This window comes from Myotis nattereri (genome assembly GCF_964212035.1).
Source record: "Myotis nattereri genome assembly, chromosome: 20".
Taxonomy (NCBI): Eukaryota; Metazoa; Chordata; class Mammalia; order Chiroptera; family Vespertilionidae; genus Myotis; species Myotis nattereri.
In genome coordinates this window covers 6,965,008-6,987,355 of record NC_138096.1, presented here as the reverse complement: position 1 = coordinate 6,987,355, position 22,348 = coordinate 6,965,008, and the positions used below count along the sequence as shown (strand labels likewise).

At 49.4% G+C, this 22,348-nt stretch overlaps 1 protein-coding gene across 1 annotated transcript in view; it reads right to left on the bottom strand.

Moving 5' to 3' along the window:
* The window catches only part of DUSP10 (dual specificity phosphatase 10), a 34,984-nt gene that overhangs the window by 5,391 nt on the left and 7,245 nt on the right, over positions 1-22,348 (bottom strand). The gene's annotated exons all lie outside the window — the stretch shown is intronic.

The following is a 22,348-nucleotide window of genomic DNA, read 5'->3' as shown; positions in this document are numbered from 1 at the left end:
AAAATAAAATTTAAGCCCTGGCCGGTTTGACTCAGTGGATAGAGCGTCGGCCTGTGGACTGAAGGGTCTCAGGTTCGATTCTGGTCAAGGGCACATGCTTGGGCTGCAGGCTTGATCCCCAGTGTGGGGCATGCAGGAGGCAGCCAATCAATGATTCTTTCTCATCATTGATGTTTCTCTCTCTCCCTTCCTCTCTGAAATCAATGAAAATAAAAAATATACTAGAAAAATAAATTTTTTTAAAAGTCCATTTGGGGACTCAGGACAAGCTTTGGAGGCTGTCACAATACACGGTACTTGAGAAATGTGCTTTTTATACAAACTGGGGCATGTTCCCCTGGAAAGAGCGCCACGCAGCCCCCGGCCATTCCCCCGGTAGCTAATTGCTCCTGCCGCCCTGCATGGCCTACATAGAACCTTGCACCTTGGGAGCTGACGGAGGCACAGCGCGATGACCTGGGGCGAGGAACCTCTGCCAGCATCTCGGCACCACGGGCGTGTGCCTGGCACCCTTGGTGAGCTCACCTTGCCCACAGCGACAGCTTCCCTCCCGACCCAGCACCGTGGCCATGAGCGGGGACCTGGGAAGAACCCGCTGACCTTGGCTCTCACCCCAGTCCCGCCCCTTCCTGGTCCTGTCGCTTGAAGTTCACTTCTCTGAGCCTCAGTTTCCCTACCTGTACAGTGAGGGTCAGGGCATCTACCCCCTGGTGTGCGTGGGAGCCTGGACTGAATGAATACATGTAAAGTACTCAGCACGCTGCCTGGCTCTTGGTATCATTCAGCAGGGGGTTGCTACTTCTATTACAATTATTTCTATGATTGCCCAGGCAGCAGAGAAATGCTTGGAAAAGACAAAAATACAGGGAGGGGAAAGGGGAGTTTTCCTCCTCTCTTTTTTGATATTTTCCACGTATTTCACTGACGGTTTTCAATCCTGATTTCCAGCAGGAGGCAGTGTGGGAGCAGCCCAGATCCGTGCACCCTTTTCCATCAGGAAACCTCTAACACAAGCATGTCAAACTCACGGCCCACAACGAATATCTCTGCGGCCCAGCCAATATAACGGTAAGAAAAATTTTAATAAAAATTTCTTAATTATTAACAAACTACAACATTCACTAATGACTGATTACTATAATTGTGTAGCATTCGTTTCCCTTACGCGCAGGCACACCATTTCTCTCCACTAACACTGGCAGCGAATATTTAGCAGCCGATGGCCGCGTCCTTAGTCTTGGACTGGCTTGTTTGGTGTGCACAATGGGAAATATTTTGCTTTTGGAGAACAGGAAAAATAGGTTTATCTGCCTTATGCTTATTAATTTGTGCAGTCATTCAGTGTCTGGTAAGTTAACGTTCAAGGAAAAATATTTTTATTAAAATGTTCTATTATTTTATGTTAACAATGACTCATTTATTTCAGCTCTTTGTATTTGGCATGTCTCTATCGAAATAAACCTACATTTCTATGAAAATTAAAGCTTTTTTTTTTTTGCGGCCCACAGACACTTAGACCTTATTTGGCCCGTGTCAGCCTTTGAGTTTGACATGCTTGATGTACACCTTTAGCTTAAGGCTCTGTTCTGCCTCTTAAGTGTTATGGGTCTCGTGTAAAAAGCTGAAAAGCGTACCAGTTTCTCCATTTTTAAAATGCAGGCCTGCCCCTCAACCACAGGAGCGTTACCCATGAGAGTGTAGCTGAAGGAAATCAGCCGCATGCGTAAGATGTTTACTACGGCATTGTCTATTTTATAGAAAAGGCCAAGATTAAAACAATTTTAAGGGAAGAGCTAATATAATCACCCAATGAAATGCTATGTAGCCACACAAGGTTATGAAAAAAGAGGAAAACGAAGAGAATGTTTGATATTAAATGAAAAAAAGGCAATTCAAAAACATCCACCATACATGGTGAGCAAAAGTTGAAGGACTATGCAAAAAAAAGAATACTTGTTTAAGCAAACTATGATCCAGAAATTTCCTAACTTAAAGTTTCCTTTCATATTTGTTCGTTGTATCACACACGTGGATAAGCCCAAAGGATTATTATGAGGGTCATATTATACCATATACAAGGAAGGGCTACAGCACCAAATCAGCTCTAATTCAAACCAAACAGAAACAGATGCACTCTGGCCTTTCCTTTGCAAAGAGGAAGGTGTTGGAAATCTCCAATAAGCTGAAAGCTACCCAAACACAGCCTCCCTGGTTTCAGGAGGTAAAACAGGAAACAAGAGTGTGAACAGGATGTGGCTGTGGCGAAACAAGGACAGGAAGTCTATCTGTCCACTGGCCTCCGAGCCTCCCGTGTGCCCTTCAAGGCTCATCTTTAGCGGCCACAGCAGGAAGCGCCAGACTGTAACGGGGATCCAGTGTCGGGGCTGTTCACAGCCAGCGCACGGGGGCTGGGCCATGTACACCAGGGAGGTCACATGTTCAGGTCTGGCAATGACCCCAAGCATATGCCGAGGGTAATATTAGGATCGCTTCACTCCTCTGTCAGGGTCAAACCTCGCTCTTCTTTTTGCAAAGAAAAGCAAGTCCTATCACTTCATTTAAATTGATTTTGAGAATTAAACGCTGCCCTTACATATTATTATTCTGCTGTGAAATCATGGGGGGGGGGGAGTTTATCTGGGCTCAAAGGGATCATTTTTAAAGCAGACGGAAGGAATGGAAAACCCGAAACACTTCGCTAGTGAAAGCATTTAAGGACACTGAAATTACCCACTGCCCCCATCACCAGCTCCACAAAAGAGACGAAAGGATATTTAAACCTGCCCAGCTTTGGCCCCTACCAAGTCCACGCAGACAGTTCCACACTGATTCCGGGATGGGAACCTCCTTCACTTTTTTTCCCCCCCGAAAAAAAAGACAGTTGTGACACTTTTCCATAAACAATGAGAGGAAAGAACTAAAACGAATTCAATAGAAGTTTCTAAGGGGGTAGGGGGAGAAAACCAGAACGCTCTCGTCTTACGTAGGGTACTCAAGCTGTAATTTGTCTCAAAAGCGGCTGGTTAAAAAAAATGGGCGCCAGCAAACCCCCCACGCAGAAGAAAGCAGCCCGGAGCTTTTTAAAATTCTGTCTCTACACCTCCTTTCCCAATGACATCAGCTGGGGGCTCCCCACCTGCCCAGTTGCCATAGCAGTTACACAAAGACATACAATGACATCAGTTGGCATGATATCAACTCTTTGAGTGCAAACAATACAAGAAGGAGGACTTTGTTTAAGGCCTTTGGTGCAACTGTGGTCTGGGGAGGCAGTGATGTAATACGCTAACAGGTGGCATAGGCCTTCCATGTGCCTAATGGGGGGAGGAGGGAGAGAATTCGAGACAGACAGACACAGAGAGATCCGAATCACAGGGGGGCTCATGTGCAAAATTCTGGGCATGCTGTATGTTTAAGCCATGTGGGAACCGGCTCAGGGAATATGTGGAGACGGAGTGGATAGAAAAGGAAAGAGTCGCCGAAACTGGTTTGGCTCAGTGGATAGAGCGTCGGCCTGCGGACTGAAAGGTCCCAGGTTCGATTCCGGTCAAGGGCATGTACCTGGGTTGCGGGCATATCCCCAGTGGGAGATGTGCAGGAGGCAGCTGATCGATGTTTCTCTCTCATTGATGTTTCTAACTCTCTATCTCTCTCCCTTCCTCTCTGTAAAAAATCAATAAAATATATTTAAAAAAAAAAAAAAAAAAGGAAAGAGTGGAGTTCAAAGGTATTCGCTGCAGAAGAAAATTCGCACTGAAGGGAGGGAAGAAATTGTCTCCCGTCCGAGTGCTAGTCTGATGACCAACTCGGGCAAGAGCTCCCAGGAAGGGCTGTCCCCGGGATGGTGCTTAAAGCAAAAGGAACCAGTGTGATGGCCGTGGTGGTTTCAGAGCGATGTCTGTAGGGACCAGAGCTGTCTTCCCTTGGGAGGTGGAATTAGAAGCTGGGGAGGAGGGAAGGAAAGGAGTGAGGCTAGCGAGGTTTTCTCTTCCAAACCCTGCCCCCTACCTGACCCCATCCTATCCCCTAGAGGCCGAGCTGACCGTCCCCGTTCTGCGGAGCTGTGATGAGTGCATACTCAGCGAGGAGCTGGGTCATTTCACGCTTGTTCTTGCTAAATGAGAACGTTACAACATGATCAGCAACACTAAAGTAGAGGAGGGGCGGCTGGTGGGCAGGTGCGGGGGTTAGAGGCAGACAGGCCAGGCTGCGACTGTGATCTGCCTCAGAGGAGCTGTGCGGCCTGGTGCAATCACTTTCCCCGAGTAGGCCTCACTTTACTGCTCTGTAGAGTGGGTGTATTATCATCTACCCACGGAATCTGGTACCGGAAGCCCAGGTAACTCTGTTGCTATGTCACCAGGCGCTGGATAAGTTAGGTCTTATTACCCCAATGTCACCAGTCGCCCCATCTCCCTCCCGTTCACCCATGCGCACCGCAGTCCCGGGAGCCCCACATGCGGGCTGCGATGCTGAGGCCAGGCTGCCTGGGCTGCATCCCGAACACTAGCCACGCCATCACCTGCACAGGCTTCTCGCCTCTCGGTGCCTCAGTTTCCCCACCTGGGGAACAGGGACAACAGGAGCACCTGCCTCCCACTACCGTTTGGTTAATAAGTAGCAAGCCCTTCGAAACCACCGCTAGCACATATTTAAAGCACATGTTTTTGCAATACTTGGGGAAACTACCCTTTTAAAGATCTAAAAAAGACTGCTTCAGATAAAGGCTGTGAATGAGAAGTAGGCCAATGTCTAGAGATTTTCCTCTGAAAACTGTCTTCAAAAGAAAGCAGGAACCAAAGCTTAAACGACGCGCTCCCACAGAAGGCAGCAGCTCTCTGTTCCTCAAGGCCTGCGCCGCACTTCGCCAGTCAGAGCACCCCGAGCGGGGCTGGGCACGTCTGGGTTCCAGGCCTTCCCAGGGGAGGGAGGACTGAGGGTTTTAATCTGTTTTAAATTCCCCAATTACCGTTCACAATCATTGTTCTCTAGTATTAGTGGCAGGTTACAGCGTAGTGGTTAGACAATCACATAGGACTTTTTAAAAACTATATTGACTTCAGAGAGGAAGGGAGAAGAAGAGGGAGAGAGATGGAAACATCAATGATGAGAGAGAATTGCTTATCAGCTGCCTCCCGCATGCCCTGCACTAGGGATCGAGCCTGAAACCCAGGCATGTGCCCTGACCGGGAACTGAACCTTGACCTCCTGGTTCACAGGTTGATGCTCAACCACTGAGCCACGCCGGCCGGGCTAACTGAATGTCTTAAACACCACTGCTCCCCTCCCCTCCCCGTCCTCCGAGTCCTCGCCAGGCTGACCACGTTAGGCACCGACTGTGTGTAGTGACCGGAGCAAATAGTTTCCAGGCCCGAGTGGCAGCACTGGGCGACGCGTTTCCAACCCTTATCTCAAAACTAGCTTCTCTGCCACAACGAGTTGGGGCAGCACGTGGATGCTGAGTGGCAAGGAAGAACACCCAGCCCCCCAAAGAGTAATACACACCCAGCCCTAAAGAGACATACACCCAGCCCCTAAGGAGACACACACACCCAGCCCTAAAGAGACATACACACCCAGCCTCTAAGGAGACACACACACCCAGCCCTAAAGAGACACACACCCAGCCCCTAAAGAGACACACACACCCAGCCCCTAAAGAGATACACACACCCAGCCCCTATAGAGACACACACACCCAGCCCCTAAAGAGACACACACACCCAGCCCCTAAAGAGACACACACACCCAGCCCCTAAAGAGACACACACACCCAGCCCCTAAAGAGACACACACACCCAGCCCCTAAAGAGACACACACACCCAGCCCCTATAGAGACACACACACCCAGCCCCTAAAGAGACACACACACCCAGCCCCTAAAGAGACACACACACCCAGCCCCTAAAGAGACACACACACCCAGCCCCTATAGAGACACACACACCCAGCCCCTAAAGAGATACACACACCCAGCCCCTATAGAGACACACACACCCAGCCCCTAAAGAGATACACACACCCAGCCCCTAAAGGGACACACACACCCAGCCCCTAAAGAGATACACACACCCAGCCCCTACAGAGACACACACACCCAGCCCCTAAAGAGATACACACACCCAGCCCCTATAGAGACACACACACCCAGCCCCTAAAGAGATACACACACCAGCCCCTAAAGAGACACACACACCCAGCCCCTAAGGAGAGACACACACACCCAGCACCTAAAGAGACATACACACCCAGCCACTAAAGAGATACACACACCCAGCCCCTAAAGAGACACACACACCCAGCACCTAAAGAGACATACACACCCAGCCACTAAAGAGATATACTAGTACAAGCAACGGGAAAGATTCTAAAGGAAGGAAAATGGGTGCCACATCAACTGAACCAAAGACAAATGGAAAACCGAAAAGTCATCAGTAAAATGTTGCTTCAACAACACGAAAGAAAATCTTTTTTGCATCAAATTGTGACTGGCGATGAGAATTGGTTTTATTTTGAGAATCCCAAATGCGCAAAATCATGGGTTGATCCAGGTCAACCATCAACATCGACTGCAAGGCCAAATCGCTTCGGAAAGAAGACAATGCTTTGCGTTCGGTGGGGTCAGGAAGGTGTGTGGTGTGTTATGAGCTTCTAAAACCAGGTGAAATAGTTAATACTGATCGCTACCGACAACAAATAATCAATTTGAACCACGCTTTGATCGTAAAATGACCAGAATGGGCCAGAAGACACGGCAAAGTAATTTTGCTTCATGATGACGCACCATCGCACACTTCAAAACCAGTTAAAGACACGGGAAAAGATCTTGCCTGGGAAGTATGAACCCACCCGCCGTATTCACCAGACCTCGCTCCTTCAGATGACCACTTGTTCCAATGAGCAGCACTTCAAAACGGGCAAAGAAGTGGAAAATTGCGTCTCTAAACGGTTTGCCTCGAAACAAGAAAAGTTCTATTGGGACGGTCTCCACAAATTCCCTGAAAGATGGGGAAATGTGCAGCTAGCGATGGACGTTACTTTGAATAAAGCACTTTTGATGTTTCTCTTGAAATTATCGTGTTTTCTTTGGATTACAAAATCCGCATTATTAACCGGTACACCTTGTACACACCCAGCCCCTAAAGAGATATACCCACCCAGCCCCTAAAGAGACACACACACCCAGCCCCTAAGGAGACACACACACCCAGCCCCTAAAGAGACACACACACCCAGCCCCTAAAGAGACACACACACCCAGCCCCTATAGAGACACACACACCCAGCCCCTATAGAGACACACACACCCAGCCCCTAAAGAGACACACACACCCAGCCCCTAAGGAGACACACACACCCAGCCCCTAAAGAGACACACACACCCAGCCCCTATAGAGACACACACCCAGCCCCTAAAGAGACACACACACCCAGCCCCTAAAGAGACACACACACCCAGCCCCTATAGAGACACACACACCCAGCCCCTATAGAGACACACACACCCAGCCCCTAAAGAGACACACACACCCAGCCCCTAAGGAGACACACACACCCAGCCCCTATAGAGACACACACACCCAGCCCCTAAAGAGACACACACACCCAGCCCCTAAAGAGACACACACACCCAGCCCCTAAGGAGATACACACACCCAGCCCCTAAAGAGACACACACACCCAGCCCCTAAAGAGACACACGGAGCCCACAATCGCCCGTGTCCCCGCCCGGAGGTCAGGGGGTGGCAGTCCCCGTGGAGCCCTGGGTCTGGAGGGAAGCCTCTCTGTGCCCATGCGTGTGGCTGTTCTGGCGACTGCGCCCCCGGAGGCAGAACAGCCCGTGCGATGTGATTCAGAAGCAGTGCCCTGGGTGGCAGAATGAAGAGACCACAGCCACATGGGGGACCGTGAGAGATTTCCCTCTCCCCACGGCGACGGGCAGCGCTGTTGCACGCCCGCGGTGTCCAGCAATGTAATGCAAACTCTCCCTGAAGGTCAGCGAGTGGAATTCACACCCAGAGATATGGCGGGGGACTGAAAGGAAACTTCTAGAAGCTTGCTACAAGCGTACTGACCACCCGTTTGCTGCCTTGTTTTTCTTACTGGGTGACTCGTCTTTTAAGGTAAAGTGGCCCTTGGATGACAGCGGTCAAGAACAAGGACTCTGGAGCCCGGCTGGTGTGGCTCAGTGGTTGAGCGTCAGCCTATGCACCAGGAGGTCATGGTTGGATTTCTCTCTCTCTGTCTCTCCCCGTCCCAGCAGCTTTTGCTCCTTACTAATCCTATAATAAAAGGCTAATATGAAAATTGTCCCCTCAACTGGAAGTTTGGGAGTTTGACCAGGGGGTGGGGCCCACCGGCCAACTGCCCACGGCCCCTCCCCCTGGCCAACCCCGCCCCCAACTGCCCCGATTGGGGGGCAGAGAGGGCGGGCTGGCCAGACCCCACCCTTGCATGAATCCGTGCACCGGGCCTCTAGTCTTTGTATAATTTACAATATGGTTTCAGCTAGACTTTTGGTTCTGTGTACTTCTACAACTGCTTTCGTTCATTAACTCGTTCAGGGGGCTCTTATTTCTTATGTTTTACAATATACTGCTCCCTTCTTTGATGGATAAAATCTTTGTCACACACCCAATAGAAATAATTTTTCAAAAAATTCCTGCCTAAATAGTTACCTCAAAAAAGTGAACGGAGCAATGATCTCAGAATGGTGACATACAAAAATGAAGCTTTAATGACATGCCTTCCAGGGAAAGCTGGCCCCAGCATGCTTCTGCCCAGCCCACCCCTCCCTGGCAGCTCAGAAGTTGCCTGGGGCGCACACAGGAGCCCACTTCGGAACTGGTGCAGAGAGGCCCGGGCGTTCAATCCCAGCCTGGAAGTGGCTCAGCGGCTCCCAAAGGCAGCGTCTGGGACCCCACGAAGGAGGCGACCCCTAACACCCCTTCCCATCCTCCCGGCCGTAGGGCTGTCACGGGTGATGTGTCCAGGGGACGGCCTGTGTCTTTAAATCTGTGACCTCATGTATTTACATTAGAACAGAAAGCACTGCTAGAAGCAACAGCTGATGACAGTCGTGTAATTTTCCACCAAGACAACAATCAAGCTGCTTTGTGTGGTTTTCGTGAACAGATGACATTATGTGAGCAGGATTCAAAGGGGAGGATCTCAGAGTGCCCCCCAGGAACTCCCCTAGGGTGTGCAGAAGTCACTGTGCCTTCAAGGAAGAGCCCTCCTGCCCCCCCCCTCAGCAGGCCAGCATGTCCCTCCTGTGTCCCTCCCTCCCTCTCTCGGATCCTAAACCCTTCCCAAGTGTAAGGGAGAAAACAAGACTCAGAGTTCCGCCTGGAGTCCATTTGATGCTTAAACTTCCATCAAATCCACAGAGTATCTTTCAAACCTAAAGGGTCGAGGGTGATTTGGGAAGAGTGGCCAAGCTCCCTTCCCTTCCCCCAACACACGATTCATTAGGCCTGTGAGTGCAGAAACCCCGTCTTTGCATCCACCCTCCCCGTTCAGGCTCCGACAGGTTTCAGTGAGAACCACCTACAGGGCAGAGGTGGGCATCAGGGACTTCCCCCCGTCACTCCCTGTGCCGGAGGGCCAGGGCGACGTTCTCCATCTCTGGCCTCGCCTGGACGGGCCACGGCCACGGCCACACACACACACACACACACACACACCGTCCCTGTTGAGGGGCCAGCCTGTGGGCATCATTGTCACTGGGGGTTCGTCTGCCTCTCCACTGCGCTTCCCTCTCGCTAACCAAAATGCCAATGAAAGGAAGTCAACGTGTTTCATATTCACGACAGGCTCTGGGCTCATCAGATGAATGGCTTTCCACCAAGAAGCTGCCTCTCAACATACAGGCTGGGCATGCGGAGGGAACAGGGCTGACAGACGGCCACGTTCAAGCCCAGGTTCCTGAAAGCATGCAGTTCAGATTCCCTTCTGCCTCCACGTGAAAACTTGACCTCCGTGAGCAGGGACCCAGCAGCTCCCGGGAGAACGGCTCACCACAAACACTCAGCTCGAGCCTCCGGGTTTTCTTAACAGACACACCAGCTACATTCACATTGTTTTCACCTTTACAAGCTCTTTGATCTAAAAGCAAGGCCTTTCAGACAGTTGGGGGCCCGAGTGACACCCTGATGATGTCCCTTCCCCCCTTCCCTTCCCCCTCCCTCCCTCCCCACTGGTCAGGGTCCAATGGGAGGAGATGGATAATAAACACATAAGCCTACAAATAAAAGGGTAATAATTAATTACAAGGGCCATGGGGTTCCCTCCAGTTCCTGGGTGCTGCGGGAGCAAACTAATTAGATCTGAGTCCAGGGCAGGCCTCTTAAGGGCTGAGAAGGGACTGACTGGTTTGGGGGGGGGAGAGGGAGGTGCAGGGGAGGGGGTCCAGGAGAACAGTTAAGGCCCAGAGAACCACACTATAGCAAAGGCGGGCCACACGAGGCCTGGGTGACACAAAGGACCTAATGTGGCGAGGCAGGATGAGAGGGCAGAGGACACAGTGGGGAGAGGTCATGGAAGTCTGCAGGAGGCCTCTTAGGCACATTATGCGGTTGGGACTTTAAATTCAGTGGCAGCTCCTGACTGTTCAGAAATGCATAAAAGATGATCAATACATGTTTGAAAGGAAGAGGGGGAGAAAAAAAGGTGTTGACTGACCAGATGGTGTAATATACCTATACTCCAAAACCTGGGCAAATTCGTCCACTTTCTTTCCCCGAATGCATTTTTTTACGTCTTCCATGGACTCAGTTATGCACTATTCCCATTCATACATTGAATCCCCTAACCACCAATGTGATTTTATTTGGAAATGGGGCCTTTGAGAGATGAGGTCATGAGGGTGGGGCCCTTATGATGAGATTAGTGCCCTTACTTAGTATAATAAGAGACCCCAGAAATCTTGGTGTCTCTCTCTCCCCCAACTACCTAAGGACCCAGAGACAAGGTGGCCATCTGCAAGCCAGGAAGAGAGAGACCTCATCAGAACCTAACCATGCCAACACCTTAACCCTGGAGTTCCAGAACAGTGAGAAGTACGTTTCTGTTGTTGTTCAAGCCACTCAGTCTGTGTCATGTTGTTATGGCAGCCCCAGCCGACTAATACCATACCTACTTTTAATTTAGATTCTCAGTATAGCTTACCTCTTTAAAAAAATAGAAATTATAGTTCTTACTTTCAAGGAATAACACCGAAACCTCCGGATTGCCTGAGAACCTGGCCCCTGGGAGCTAACCCAAGTTGGTACCACATCTTAAAGTCAAGCCAGGAACGGTTCAAGGTCAGGGAATAGGATGCAGTCTAAAGGACCCACAAGCCCATAAGAGACAAGACCATGGAACCTTCCAGATCCTTAGTTCTACTAGCCGGCTGCAAGCGGAGAAGCCCACTGCTTTCCCAAAACACTTACCTCCTCACTAGTCATACCCTCCTTATGAGTCAGCGCTGGCCCCTGCCCTCCCTGCAGCATCTCTGGGCCAAAGAACATTTCTGTGTATTTGGGAGGCTTCTCTATACCTTCTCTGTTCACTAAAAAGCTCAATACTGGTTAATCCATGAAGATGGATTCAGGGAAGGGGGAAAAAATCCATGAGCTCATACTCAAAGGCTGCAGAGGGAAGAATGTTAACAGAAGGAGAAGGCTATAAAACACAAAGCTATATTTTTCCCAAGAGCTCAACCGCTCTCCATCATCGTTTAATTCTCTGAAGAGAGGGAAAACATTCTTTGCTTTTCGGTGCAGAGGTTTAAATAATGAAGCATTGCTAAACAAACAAACAGAGGAAAGCCCGGAAAAGCTATTCATTAAACAGGCCCACTGGACAAAAGGAAAACTGTTGCTTCACCATCCCACCTCCCCTGAGGGCCGACATTTATCTTAGACCCCAAATTAAACACATCACAGCTTCACAGCAAAAGTATGTTTCCCAATGGGATTTCACTAGAGTCCAATTAAATAAATCTCTGGAAATATCAGGAGCCTGCCTCGAGGGAGAGCATATTTCTACTGTGAAACATTCCCAGTGGAAATCACATTCACAGAAGGTCATCTAGAAACATCCATGACAAGAAGAGGGGCGGGAAGGCAGGGAGCAAAGGGAGGTTACACAGGGAAGCCCAGGGGTTCCATCGCTCAGTTGTGTCCAGAAGCGTATTGTGAACAATGCCCTGTGCATCTCGGCTTGCTCTGAATGAAACCTCCGTGTGTCCAAAATAACAGCTTTCGGGGTGATGTGTTTTCATCTGACTAGGAGGTCAAAGGGCTGTGGCTGAGGGAACTGAGAAAGTGGGAGGGGAAGGGATCAAGTGTCAACCTCAAAATGTGGGCTGTGTTTTTACTGAACCAGTGTTTTCAGTTCACAAAACGCATAGGAACAACTTCCTCAAGTCACCGCATGGAATCCTCTATTTGGCAGCTAAGCAAGCCTAACGATTCCCGATCAACGGCCAGAACGAGCAGGCATGAGCTCTCCTGGGACAAGGGTTCACCCAGCCGGCCATGCCCAACACTCATGCCATTCCCACGAGAGCGGAGCGTGGAAAGGTCGGCCTGAAGCCAGGGGAGGCCTCCGTGCACCGAGATAACACAGCGTTGAATCACGTCAGCAGGTAGCGTGTCCCCCACCGAGCGGACCACCTTCTGAGATGAAGGGGGAAAGAGCCAAAAGGCCAGTACAGCCCTGCAGAGGTGGGCTGGGATTCTACACTGTCAACATGGACTTGAGCTAAGTAGAGGGTCAGCCAAGAAACGGTCAGTTCAGCTTGGGACATGCAGAGCGGAGAGATGACCTGGGATGCACCCCACACCTGACACCATTGGCCGCCTCAGCCACACCCCCCCTGAAGCCATGCCTAACACTGCTCAGGGTGACGGAAGTCCAGCCCTCTTTCCACACTAGAGTGATAGTGGGTTCTAGCTCTGTGACCTCTGTTGCCACTTCCCTAACATCCGGGCTGGCATAATCTGTAAGGGTCTCCCAATTCGTGCATTCTACAGCGTCAACACGGCTCGGATGAACCTGACATTGATAAACAATGGCGAGAAGGAGCCTGGCTGTTCTCGGGTGTGTGAGGCCTGGGTGACCTGCTCCTCACCTCAGGGCCTCTGCACTTGCTGTTCCCTCTTCACAGAACTCTCTTCCCCTTATTCCTCACATGGGTGACTCAGACCTCAGATCAAGTGTGATTTCCTCAGAAAGGTCTTCCCTCACATCCAATTTGGAGCTGCCCTCCCTGAGCTCTCTTTCATTATATCATGAGGTTTCCAAGTTTTATAACCTTCAAAGCGCTCATTACCCTCTGAAACTACTCATTTATTTCTTCACTTGTTTTTTATTGTTATTCTTAAAACGTGGACCCCCATGGATGCCCAGCTAGTGTTTGTCCCGGAACAGGATGGGGAACCTTCTTTCTGCCCAGGGCCACGTGGATATTTATAACATCATTCTCGGGCCATACCCAATTATCAACTTAAAAATGAGCCTCCTGTATTTGGTCAAACATTTAATTAACTCACCCCTAATGCCTTGGCAGGGCCAGACCAAAGGATTTCGCTGGTCTTCTACAGCCCGTGGGCCAGACGTTCCCCACCCCAGTCCTAGAGGAAATCGAGTATAATCCTGAGTGGGGTTCAGGCTGCCTCCACACCACAGCAGTATGATCTTGGCAAGTCGCTTAGCCTTTTTGTACCCTAGTTTCCTCATTTGCAAAATGGGGCTAATCATAGTACCAACAGGCAACAATAGAGTTATTGTGTGAACTTAATGAGCTAATGCTGGTAGTTATTAATAGAAATGGAAAGTATTCACTGGTGAGCACCTAGAGCCATACAGTGAGTCCCCATTTCACACTGTTGATAGGTTCAGTGACTTTAAGCAAAACAACATATCACAAAACCAATTTTACTGTAGGCTAACAGATATAAACAAGAATTCTGTTCCTATAGCATCTCATCAATGTCATAACAAAGTGATGTTGAAGAAAACGACATTATTCCAGGACCTATTGTACATGATTTGTATAGCAGCTGCTCATTAAATATTTCTAGATTTAAAGAGACGAGAAAGGCCAGTTAGTTGTAAAGCACCTATTATGTGCTATTTGTCATAATGCTAGGGATTCGAGAGATTAAAAAATAAAAAGGTATCTATTTCTTGAAGCTAAATCTAGTGAGAAAGAGAAGGAGGGGTGAAGAAACATTAGGGAAAACTTAGCAAAAGGAAACACGGAAGATCCACCAGAAATGATGCCATCAGCGGTGACTCATGCAAGGCAGGTGTAGGGCCAACCAGGTGAGTTCACCCTGAGGACATGGGACTCCTGTCACCCAACCGGGTGGGAAGGGGGGGTGACAAGCCTCATGAAGAAGAGGCGTTCTGCAGGACAGCCATGCCCGGGGATGGGCTGGGTCCATGGCAACTCACACCTGGTGATCTTCAACCCTTCCTCCCGTGCCCACGTCTCCCCTTGGACATTGTGTGTATGTGATGGATGGTGGACATGGATAGAAAGCAGCCACGAGAGAGTAAAAGAGGTTTAAGTGGGGGCATTCAGCCTGAGCCATGTCAGGGAACAGCAGGAGGGACCCCCAGTTCAGCCCAACACATTTATTAAGCATGAAATATGAGCTAGTGTCACCGTATCGAGTGAACAGGACACAACAAGATTACGTTGGGCCATGTCCGAGCTAGCGGCCCACCCACTTAGACACGGAGATGGTAACAGATGGATGATGCAGAGCGTCTTCCCCACCCTGGAGGCCATCTCTTCTGCCTCCTGGTGAAGGGACACGGCACTGGATCTAAAATCAGGAATCCAGGTTTCTCCTGTCCCTCTCATGAGCCATGCACTGTTGGGCAAACTAGCCTTAAGGCCATTTTAGAACATGATCATATCCTGAGAGCATTTTCTTCAACCACAGGAGTGTCCTCATCTAATGAAGGCTGTCACAGCCCTCGCTCTGTTACAGGGTGACATCATGGGGCAGATGAAAGACAGACAAGGGGCCTCAGAGCCTCTGGTCGGCCGGAAGGTGAGGTGCTCAGGGGCACAGCATGGAGAGAAGAGTGGATTTTCTGTGCCTTTTTTAGTTGGTTCACATGGACCTGTTCTGTCCCTCTTAGGAATGGGACTGACACTCCTACGGTTACTAGAATCATCGGGTGGCAGGCAGAGCTGCTGAAGGACAGCTGTCCTCCCCCGTAACACTGGGAAGCAGCCTGGCACCGTGTGCAGGTGCCCAGAGCTGGCTCCCGCCAGACAGAAATCAAGTCATCGTGGCCATCTCAGCAGACCTCTTTTACAACTCTAGAACCTTCTTTGTTTTGTTCCTGAAGTTCATTGGTAAACACATCTTTCCTTGCAAGTACCACAAAGTTCAAGTTTGTCTTTTCTTAGAAATAACTTCCAGGGAGGCCCCAAGGTGCTCTTGTGAAGTCCACTTCCTAGGAGCTGCTGACCTAAGAGACCTTCACCGGACAAGGACCAGGACTGAGCATGAGCAGAAGGGTTAGGGTTTGCGTGACCACAGGCAAGACAAGTGTCTGTTCTAAGCAGGGAGGGAGCAAACAAACCAAAAAGAAAATGAAAACACATGGGGTCATGGCGTAAAAATCCAAACAAAAGACCCTCAAGAGGAAACAACAATGGATGTGAACACAGTGTCGATGAGATGTCACAGGCACACATTTCAAAGCTAAGATGCTAGACCCCTATTTAAAACACACACCACCAGACACTCCTTAATCATATGCTCGCCCTCTGATGCATCAGTTTCCTCTAAGGAATTCAATCTCAACATCAGTATTTAAGAATCTGGTAGCAAAGAGGTGCCAGTCCATATGTACATCGCCACCACTCACATGGTGCTGTCTAGGGGAGGGGACCCCAAGAGTTGCAGGCTGGATTATTAGTGAAATATTGTACTAATATTTTTTTTAGCAAAGTCTCTGAGACCCGGTGTGCACTGTCCACTTGTAGCACATCCTGGTGTGGAATAGCTCTGTTTCCAGTGCTCAGCAGCCGTGTGGGACTCCAGGCGAGGACAGAGATAACTATTGGTATCCCCATTAAATGAGTTAATACTCAGTGCCAGTTTCATTCCCATGTTACAAGTGGGAACTAAGATGTGTGTGTATGTGTGTGTGTGCGCGCACACACATGCAGAAGCAGTGACCAATGCCCACAACCATCTAAGGGGCAGTAAGCTACCGGGTGGTGGTCAGCTCCCATCCAACATCAACAGCCCCTCTCCTCTCAGGAAAAGAAACGCTTCAACGGGGAGCAGAGGCTCTCTGACCGACTATCCAGAGCGGGCTCTCTTATTCCCATCCCTCCACATCTTCCTGATACACGCCTTCATACTAGCAAAATCAAGGGACCATGCACAATAGCTCTCAGCGTTTTCCCTTAAAGCACCATGCAGCCAGATGGGGAAGCCTGGGGGCTCTGAATGGCTGGGGTGTGGGGAGAAAGAAAAAGTGCAGGGAGGAGCTTGGCTCACCAAGTCCCCGAGCATCCCCTCCTGTCCCTCCGGGGCCACCATTCAGACTCACCACCCAGCCACTGGCTACGTGTCCCGAGCCAATGCCTCTACTCTTCACTCCCTGGGAAAAGCTTTGCATTGTAAATCCAGAAAAATGCCCAGTCACCAGTAGGAGATTGATTTCAAGGTAATTATTTAGGCAGCTCCGTAGCGTCAGCGTCTCAGTCCTCAAAGCATCCCCCAAGTTCCCTCAAGTGATGCAGATACTAATACGAAAGCTCTGTCTCTCTTATGGGCAAGGCCATGTTCAGCTTCGTGTAAGCGAGCACTGCCCGCCACTCTCATTCATTCCAGTCATTTGTTCTCAGTGGAGGGGGGTGGACACAGACAATGGGGTGGTGAGGGCAGGGGGGGAGGGGAGGAGCAGGCTTGAAGACGTTAATGGGGGGGCAAGGAGGACCTATGAAATACTGTCAACAATAAAGATTTTTCTAAAAAGAATAAGAGGTTCGCCTAATAAGGGCAGGCGAATGCGTTTTTACATAATATGTGAGATTAATTATAATGAATTCAACCCAATTCGTCCACTTTATCAAGGAAGACAAGCTAATTATCTGGTGGAGAATTAGCACCTATTTAAAGGGCGTTTTACCTCAATTTAGCAAAAAAGAACTAATGGGAATTGTCTTTCCATCCTGATACACTTTTGACTGCAGTTTGCTTAAACACTCAGATGCCAGCATCACCCTAACACCCAGGGTTTCAAAAAGGGGGGAAGGGGCAGAGGCACACACACATGACACAGCATCTCCCAGGCCACTTCCTTCTGCTGCGGGTGTCGTGATATCCCTTTCAGAGTGTCTTCTCGACAGTGTGAACGGGAGTGACTCATGTTTTCGATGCGAGGTGGTGGTGGCCCCGCGCACCATTCCCTCTCACAGCAGCTTCTGCTTTTAACGTGCCCAGTGGGGCCTCCACGCCTCCCCCTCTGCCCAGCAAAGGAGAAGCCCGGACTGACGTGACAACACTCTCCTCTGGGAGTCCATGTGCCAAGGCCTGTGATCAAGGACCAAGACTGCTCTTAAAACCAGTAACTTACACAGGAAGGTGGCTCTTGTGTTCTGAAGCGAAAGGCAGGAATAAAAAGTAAAGAAAATAGGGGGCTGGTGGGGGGCAGTGGATGAGGCTGGCCTGAGTTTCCACTCCTCAGTGTGGGGGTGCAGAGAAGATTCTAAGCAAGGGTACTCCCTCTCAGAGGCTTCTCCTATACTCTCAAACATTTAGAAGTCATCTTAACCTCACGCATAGGCCCTGTAGCTAAGTAAAATGGGACACTCCATAAAAGTAGCCATGGCCTAACACTCAAACATGACAATACAGGAAGCTTAATCACAGGCAATGAAGAGTGAGAATGGATTTCAGTTTCTAGATGAGGAAATCTGCAAACGATGCACATATATGGGTAAAGAATGAAGAGGACGTGTAAAAATGAAACTAAGCCAGGCAGGGGGATTTGTATAGTGTCTGGTTTTTTTCTTTCTCAACCTTTCTTAATATTCCGACAACGGGCAGACGATCGAGTCTTGGCTAAGACTTCATTTGATAAGATTTCCTTACGTAGAAATAGTACATAATTTCCCAGGATGGCACTGACTCAGAAAAAGTACTGATGTAGTGATCTATTCACCCCTCTAGAAACACTAGGTTTTTCCAAACCTTTGAACAAAACAACCTACCAAGCATCGAAGAGTTCCTACTCACATTGCACCAGTGGCCATGTCAATTCATCTTACTGAATCATATCACCCATATACCTCTTGGCTATAGTAGATACTGATACATTACTATGGTGGGTATTTGACATTATAACTATGGTAATAATTTTTAATAAAGGTTAGCTATTAAAGGTCTGGCACTGTTCACAGCACTTGTACACTTATCTAATTTAATCCTCAATCGATGCCAAGAGGAAAAGTGCCACTACCCTCCCATTTTATGGATAAAAAAAGCGGAGGCACGGCAAGTTTCATCTGCTCAAGTTCCTGCGTCCAGAGTGGCAAAGTCAGAATTCCAACAACTGCAGTCCAGCTCTGGGGCCTGTGCCCTTCACCTCCATCCTCTACTCCCTCTGCTAGAAAAGACAGACATTCTTAATAGGAAGGCTGCGTGCACACGCACAGCAGCAGCTGATTGGCTGAGAAGTCACTCGCTTCTTAAGCTCCTCGCAAAGGGAGGAGGAAAGAAAGCACGGGGTGACCCAGCCAGACACGGGGACCCACAGGAGTCGCTTATTCAATAGCCACTTGGATAGAAACCAAAGGATTATACTCCCTCTGGGGTTTTTAAAAAGTGACTGAACCGGGAGTTAGGGAACACGGCTCCTGTGCCAGATCTGCTACCAGCTTCTTCTACGCCCGTGGGTGAGTCATCAGCTTCCACGTCTATGAAGTGGGACAGATGAGACAAACACCGAATAATCCGCTTGGACGAATGCGGCTCCCACCCAGGCTCCCAGGGCCATCCTGCTATTGTTCAAGGGTGTTGACGATGCCTTTACCAGGGTCTGTCCCCACCACACTCCCAGATGACCTGAGCTGTACGTGTCTTAGTCTATAGAAGGGAAGAAAGGAAGATAGGGAAGGAGAGAAACGCAGAGAACAACAATAAAGAATGTGATAAGATCCCCGCTCACTTATCTCAGAGAATTACCTTCCCTAAAGGGTAAGATACCCTAACTAGAGATTGTTCCTTCACACACTTGAGGGAGGAAAGACACCATTAAGAATGAGATCCGTGCCTGGCTGGTGTGGCTCAGTGGTTGAGCATCGACCTTGAGCCAGGAGGTCACTGGTCAGGGCACATGTCCCGGTTATGGGCTCTATCTCCAGTAGGGGGTGTACAGGAGGCAGCCCTTCCATGATTCTCTCTCATCACTGCTGTTTCTCTCTCTCTATTCCTCTCTCTGAAATCATTGGAAAGAATCAGACCTGTAACTCACTTGTGAAGCATGGGGCCGGCCTGGAGAGAACTTGGGCTTTGAGATCAGAAGGACTGGGTTTCAATTCTCATCTCCATTCACTGGTGGATGACAGGGGGACGATACTGAATCTGCTCCTCAGATTCTCATCTGTGGGACTGGGGATCTGAAACCTGGCTCACGACGCTGAGCTGAGAACTGGATAAGACACATATGTGACAACCCTGTGCCTGGCCCATAACACTCAATAGCTATTCATGTTTTCCCCCCAAACTACCCAGGAAAATAATTTTCTAATATCAAGAATGATGGGCAGGTCAACCCCAGAGCAGTTATCTGTGATTAAGTAGTATTCCGCAGTCAGATTAAAATATCATTGCGTGAGAGTCGTAAGACCATCCCTACAAAGTCATATCATCAAAATGTGCTATTTTAATAAGACTAGAAATACAAGACCCACGAAATGTCCCTGATGGCTCCAGAGAAGGCCCTCTGACAAGGCTGTGTCTAGTCTCATTATCTTGAGAGAGAAGCAGGCACTGTGATAATGGATGACAATAACTCACCCTTGAACACCGGAAGCTGGGACCCAAGACCAGGAGCAGGAAGAGGCTGTCCCTGGGACCCTGAGCATACCCTCTGCCCTCCACTGCCCTGTTCTCTCCGCTCCCAATTTATTTTTTCTTCTCACTTGCCAGTATCACAGCGGTAGTAGACCCTGGGGCCATGATTCAAAGAACATGGGATTCTTTCTTCCATTGGATAAACAGAAAAGCAATAATGAACTGGACAGGGATGCTCTGGCCCGAAGTGGCGACCGCCTCCTCACCTGGGGACACTTAGCTGAGCTGACGTTATACAGTGAGAGGGGTACGTCCCTCAAGGGGAGGACAGGCCAACAGCACCCCCCACCCCAACCCCCTAATGAGACTGGTCCATCTGCTGCTCACTTTGGGGAGAAATGGGCAACAGGTACCTGCCAGGAGGCCCAGCCCCGTGGGAAGAAAAGAAAATGAAGCTCTTCTTTGAAGGTCTCCGGAAGAGTGTGGCTTTGTTTTGTTTTGCATGAAATGTGAGTCTTAGAGGGCGAACCAATGACGAGTAGGCCTTCCCCACAAATAAAACACTCAGGGCAGCACAGGCAATTCGATGAATCTGCAAACCCTTTGCTTCCTGGGGGTGATCATCCACCCAGCCAGACCCTCAGCACCGGGTAAGAGCCTTTATCTTATGTGCACGGGCCAGGCACATGCTGATTTCCTCATCCGAAAGCAGAGATAGGCTCACGTCCAGCTGTTGCCTTGAAGTTCCGTAAAATATGGGTCGTGCTGGGGGGAGAGAGTGAAATGAATATACGTGTGTGTGTGTGTGTGTGTGTGTGTGTTCCCCAACTTTTAAGTAATAATAGACGATACAGACATAAGCTGGAGGGGAAAGGGATGCTAAGACCTTCCTCTTGGCTTATGGATGAAACAGCTCAAGAGTCAGCTAGAAAGGCCACGACTTGAGCATAAGGTCTGTTTTTAATGTTCTACCACAAAATCCAGGCCGCGGCTTGGACTCATCCTTCCCTCTTCCCTCGAGTCGTTCTGAATGGATAAGGTTATACATGGCGGTAGCATATGTGTATATGGAAACGCAGCCCATTGAAAAGTTCCCAGGAGGGACAGGTTCGGGGGAACAACGCAGCTTGGGAATGAATGCCAGGCCAGTGTCCTCATCCCGGCCCTGGCCCCGACAGCGGTTCCTGATTGCACTTGCAAACTTTCTCTGCTAAGTAGGCCACCTTTGTTTGTGAAATACCGTTGACAGTGCTTGTTGGCTTAGCACGTCCCCTTTCCAGAGAGGGCACGCAGGAAGAAATACACACAGGCCCCGCTCCGATCGGCAGCATGGCCAACACGAGGGAGGCCCAAATGCCCAAGTTCCCCTCCCACGCGTGGAGGGGCCCTGTCAGCCCCGAGCTGCGGAGGGAGAGAGAACATATATTTCCTTTCCTCTTAAAAACCAACACATTTATTTAAAAAAAGCATGTCTTTTCGGATCAAGGCGATGAAAGATATTCTGCTGGCCCGTGAAGATGTGCTTAGAAGGCCAGACTCTCTCTTGCAAGGGGAAAAGGGAAGATAGAAGCCAAATGCCACACACACACATGCACTTCCCAGGAGAGTGGCATCTCCAGATGAACCGGCCCCTAAACAAGACCGCGTGGCTGAAGGTGATGAAGAATACAAACAGGTATTGATCATCCAGGAGGAAGGATATGACTTACTGGCCTGGTGTGTATATGGCTCTCAGTCTAGCATCTAGATGACAACGGTTACAATGGCAGCTTCCCCATCCTGAAAAGGCTTTAGTAATATTTGTTGAGCCAATGAATGGATCTCTTTTACCCTCAAGGCCCTACGTATGTGGAAGCCAACCTACCAAGAAGTCTCTAGAAACCTGAGACACTTGGGTACAGCCATTACATTCACTAGAAGATGGGATTAAATCAACATTGTGATTTGCCCCATTTTTCTAGAACCCAGGTCAAAAGGAGGATCCTGAGTTGCTGGCTTCAAGAGATCTTAGACTTAGGCCCATATAGTTCTGGACTGAAATCTGGAAATTCAACAAAAAAGATCAATACTCAAATGGTTGATGAATAGCCCGGCCAGTGTGGCTCAGTGGTTGAGCCTTGACCCATGAACCAAGAGGTCACCGGTTCAATTCCCAGTCAGGGCACATGCCTGGGTTGCGGGCTTGATCCCCAGTAAGGGGTGTGCAGGAGGCAGCTGGTCGATGTTTCTCTCTCATCATGGATGTTTCTATCTCTCTCTCCCTCTCCCTTTCCTTTCTTCTCTAAAACTCAATAAAAAC